This window comes from Triticum urartu, chromosome 4 (assembly GCF_003073215.2).
Source record: "Triticum urartu cultivar G1812 chromosome 4, Tu2.1, whole genome shotgun sequence".
NCBI classification, from domain to species: domain Eukaryota; kingdom Viridiplantae; phylum Streptophyta; class Magnoliopsida; order Poales; family Poaceae; genus Triticum; species Triticum urartu.
Window position 1 is genome coordinate 567999214 of NC_053025.1, and position 5358 is coordinate 568004571.

Genomic DNA, 5358 nt, shown 5'->3' on the forward strand with positions numbered 1-5358 from the left:
TCTTGTAACCAGGATTCCGAGTCTGATCGGGTCTTCCTGGGAGAAGGAATATCCTTCGTTGACCGTGAGAACTTGTGATGGGCTAAGTTGGGACACCCTGCAGGGTTTTGAACTTTCGAAACCCGTGCCTGCGGTTATGGGCAGATGGGAATTTGTTAATATCCGGTTGTAGAAAACTGGACACTTATCTTAATTAAAATGCATCAACCGCGTGTGTAGTCGTGATGGTCTCTTTCCGGCGGAGACCGGGAAGTGAACATGGTTCTTGTGTTATGCTTGAACGTAAGTAGTTTCAGGATCACTTCTTGATCACTTCTAGTTCACGACCATGCTTTGCTTCTCTTCTCGCTCTCATTTGCGTATGGTAGCCACCATATATGCTAGTGCTTGCTGCAGCTCCACCTCACTACCCTTTTCCTACCCATAAGCTTATATAGTCTTGATCGCGAGGGTGTGAGATTGCTGAGTCCTCGCGGCTCACAGATACTTCCAAACAGTTGTAGGTGCCGTTGATACCAGTGCAGATGACGCAACCGAGCTCAAGTGGGAGCCCGATGAAGATCGTGTTCATTGTGTTGTTTCGTTTCCAGTTGATCAGTAGTGGAGCCCAGTCGAGACGATCGGGGATCTATTGCATTTGGGGTTTTCTTCTTTTATTTTGGTTCCGTAGTCGGACCTTGTTTGTATTCTGGATGATGTATGTTAACTTGTATTCATGTGAAGTGGCGATTGTAAGCCAATTCTTTATCCCATTCTTATTTAGTACATGGGATGTGTAAAGATTACCCCTCTTGCGACATGCCTACCATGCGGTTATGCCTCTAAGTCGTGCCCCGACACGTGGGAGATATAGCCGCATCGTGGGTGTTACAAATTGATAGTATAGCCAAGAGAAACCATGAACCAGAATAGAAGAGCTTGCCCCATCCATGAGTAAATATTTTATAGTAGCCTCATTAGACCGTAGATCTCTCTTGGTATATCCAAACAATAGGTAGGAATATAAACTGAAACATTCTGGAGCTACAAAGATAGTTATTAAATCGTTAGCACCACATAAAAGCATTCCCCCTAGAGTAGCTGTTAATACGAATAACAGAAACTCTGTTATAGCCATTTCTGTACATTCAATGTACTCTACGGATAGAGGAATACATAAAGTTGAACATAATAAAATGAGAAATTGAAAGATTTCGTTGAAATTGTTCGTTTGGAAATTTCCCAGAAAGCTAATTATAGGTTCTTCTCTCCATCGGAACAATAGGGCCGTTATGCTTATTACTAAACTTGTTGAAGAGATGAAATAGAACCAAGGTCTATCTTTTTGATCAGAGGTTGAATCGATCATCAGAAGAAGAATTAGGCCAAAAATTAGGATACATTCTGGGAAAATGAAACTTCCATTGAAGAGAAGCAAATGAAACGCTTTCATAAAAATTCTCGTAGAATCGAGAATGAAGTTTTCATTCTGTACATGCCAGATCATGAATTAGTAACTGCATCCAATCTCCGAAAAGTCCCGATTGTTTCGATTTTTGAAATGGGATATTTACGGAATCCCCATGAATAGGATCAAACCTTATTCCATGCTATTTCCATAAGATTCTTCTTTCTTATTCTTAAGCAAGCCCTCGAGAGGGCTTAGTTGATCATGATTTCTGTTTTCTCTTTCTTTTCCTTTTTGTTTGTTTCGAGAAAGATATTGTCCGATTCTCCTTCTATCGATTCTTTTCCGATCGAGATGTATGGATCCATGTGTCTACATACATAGATTCTATTCATGGATTAACGAAAATGTGCAAGAGCTCTATTTGCCTCTGCCATTCTATGAGTCGCTTCCTTTTTGCGTATGGCACCCCACTCCCTTTGGCAGCATCTACTAATTCAGAACTTAATTTGAAAGCCATATTTTGACCCAGACATTTTGGGATGCTTCTAATAACCAACGAATGGCAAGTGCTCTTCCTTGTTTAGATCCTATTTCAATCGGAACTTTCCGCGTCGATCCTTTTTTATTACGTCTTGTTTTTACTCCTATATTGGGAGTTACTCTACGTATTGCTTGACGTAAAACCAATAGTGGATTTGTTTCTGTCTTTTGTTGAATCTTTTTCACGGCTCGATAGAGAATTTGATAAGCCAATGATTTTTTTCCGTCTTTCATAATACGGTTAACCACCATGTTAACTAATCGATTACGAAAAATTGGATCGGATTTTGCAGTTCTTTTTTCTGCAGTACCTCGACGTGACATGAGCGTGAAAGAGGTTCAAGAATCCGTTTTCTTTTTATAAGGGCTAAAATCACTTATTTTTTTGGCTTTTTGACCCCATATTGTAGGGTGGATCTCGAAAGATAGGAAAGATCTCCCTCCAAGCCGTACATACGACTTTCATCGAATACAACTTTCCACAGAATTCTATAGGGATCTATGAGATCGAGTATGGAATTTTGTTTACTCACTTTAAAATGAGTATCTGTTTCCCTCCTTTTCCCGCTAGGATCGGAAATCCTGTATTTTCCATATCCATACGATTGAGTCCTTAGGTTTCCGAAATAGTGTAATGGAAAAAGAAGTGCTTCAAATCATTGCTATTTGACTCGGACCTGTTCTGAAAAAGCGAGGTATTTTGAATTGTTTGTTGACACGGACAAAGTAAGGGAAAACCTCTGAAAGAATTTCCATATTGACCTTGGACATATAAGAGTTCCGAATCGAATCTCTTTAGAAAGAGGATCTTTTGTCTCATGGTAGCCTGCTCCAGTCCCCTTACGAAACTTTCGTTATTGGGTTAGCCATACACTTCACATGTTTCTAGCGATTCACATGGCATCATCAAATGATACAAGTCTTGGATAAGAATCTACAACGCACTAGAACGCCCTTGTTGACGATTCTTTACTACGACAACATCTAGGGTTCCTCGAATAATGCAATATCTCACACCGGGTAAATCCTTAACCCTTCCTCCTCTTACTAATACTATAGAATGTTCTTGTAAATTATGGCCAATACCAGGTATATAAGTGATTTCAAATCCAGAGGTTAATCGTACTCTGGCAACTTTACGTAAGGCAGAGTTGGGTTTTTTGGGGTTGATAGTGGAAAAGTCGACAGATAAGTCACCCTTACTGTCCCTTTACAGAACCGTACATGAGATTTTCACCTCATACGGCTCCTCGGTCAATTCTTTCGAAGGGATCCTTTTCCTCGTTCGAGAGTCTCCACCTTCTTCCACTCCGTCCCAAAGACTAACTAAGACCAATTGAGTCACGTTTTCATTTTCTAATTGAACACTTTCCATTTATGAATATGATTAAAGGAGAAGATTGTTCTTTTACCAAACATATGCAGATCAAATCACGTCTTATAATAAGAAGAAATCTTTCTCGGTATCAATCCCCTTGCCCCTCATTCTTTGAGAATCAGAAGGATCCTTTTCGAGTTTCCATTTCTTCATTTGGAATCTGGGCTCTTCTATCTTCGACTTATTTTTTTGGCTTTATTCTTTATTTATTTCATTTCGATTTTTCCCTCTTCCTCTATCCCTATCCTCTAGGTACAGCGTTTGCATCAATAGAGAACCTTTTCCTCTGTATGAATCTATATTATTCCATTCCAATTTCTTCCCGAAACTTCCCAAGAAAAATCCCGAATTGGATCCAAAATTGACGGGTTAATGTGAGCTTATCCATGCGGTTAGGCACTCTTCAAATAGGAATCCATTTTCTAACTGGCTTTCGTGCTTTGGTGAGTCGTCCGAGATCTTTTCGATGACCTATGTTGTGTTGAAGGGATATCTATATGATCCGATCGATTGCATAAGACCCGCGGTAGCAATAGAACGGGGAAAGTATACAGAAAAGACAGTTCTTTTCAATTTCGATTATCTATATATTAGTTCATTTCTATTTCTAGATATCTATTTCTATATATTAGTATTAGTTAGTAGTACTATTAGTTACCGATCCCGGCTCTGTGAGTTCTTTCTTCCGTGATGACTGTCGGCACTGTTGGGAACGTAGCATAAATTCAAAATTTTCCTACGTGTCACCAAGATCTATCTATGGAGTCATCTAGCAACGAGGGAGGAGTGGATCTACATACCCTTGTAGATCGCGCGCGGAAGCGTTCAAGAGAACGGGGTTGATGGAGTCGTACTCGTCGTGATCCAAATCACCGATGATCCTAGCGCCGAACGGACGGCACCTCCGCGTTCAACACACGTACGGAGCAGCGACGTCTCCTCCTTCTTGATCCAGCAAGGGGGAAGGAGAGGTTGATGGAGATCCAACAGCACGACGGCGTGGTGGTGGAAGTAGCGGGATTCCAACAGGGCTTCGCCAAGCGCTGCGGGAGGAGGGAGATGTGTCATGGGAGGGAGAGGGAGGCGCCAGGGCTTGGGTATGGTTGCCCTCCCTTCCCCCCACTATATATAGGACCAAGGGAGAGGGGGAGGGCGCAGCCTTGCCCCTTCCTCCAAGGAAGGGTGCGGCCAAGGGGGGGAGGAGTCCATCCTCCCCAAGGCACCTCGGAGGTGCCTTCCCCCTTTAGGACTCTCCCCTCCTCTTGTCCCTTTGGCGCATGGGCCTCTAGGGGCTGGTGCCCTTGGCCCATATAGGCCAAGCCGCACCCCATACAGCCCATGTGGCCCCCCCGGGGCAGGTGGCCCCACCCGGTGGACCCCCGGGACCCTTCCGGTGGTCCCGGTACAATACCGGTGACCCCGAAACTTGTCCCGATGGCCGAATAGCACTTCCTATATATAATTCATTTACCTCGAACCATTCCGGAACTCTCGTGACGTCCGGGATCCTCACTGGACTCCGAACAACTTTCGGGTTTACCGCACTAATATCTCCTATAACCTAGCGTCACGAACCTTAAGTGTGTTAGACCTACGGGTTCGGGAGACATGCAGACATGACCGAGATGACTCTCCGGTCAATAACCAACAGCGGGATCTGGATACCCATGTTGGCTCCCACATGTTCCACGATGATCTCATCGGATGAACCACGATGTCAAGGACTTAATCAATCCCGTATCATTCCCTTTGTTAGCGTACGATACTTGCCCGAGATTCGATCGTCGGTATCGATACTTGTTCAATCTCGTTACCGGACGTTCTTTTTACTCGTTCCGTAACACATCATCCCGTGATCAACTCCTTGATCACATTGTGCACATTATGATGATGTCCTACCGAGTGGGCCCAGAGATACCTCTCCGTTTACACGGAGTGACAAATCCCAGTCTCGATTCGTGCCAACCCAACAGACACTTTCGGAGATACCTGTAATGCACCTTTATAGTCACCCAGTTACGTTGTGACGTTTGGCACACCCAAAGTATTC

The 5358-nt window shown here is 43.4% G+C and overlaps 1 pseudogene; it reads right to left on the reverse strand.

The window, feature by feature from the left end:
* Positions 1 to 1485: 1485 nt before the first annotated feature.
* LOC125552733 lies at positions 1486 to 2952 on the reverse strand (annotated as a pseudogene).
* Positions 2953 to 5358: the final 2406 nt, after the last annotated feature.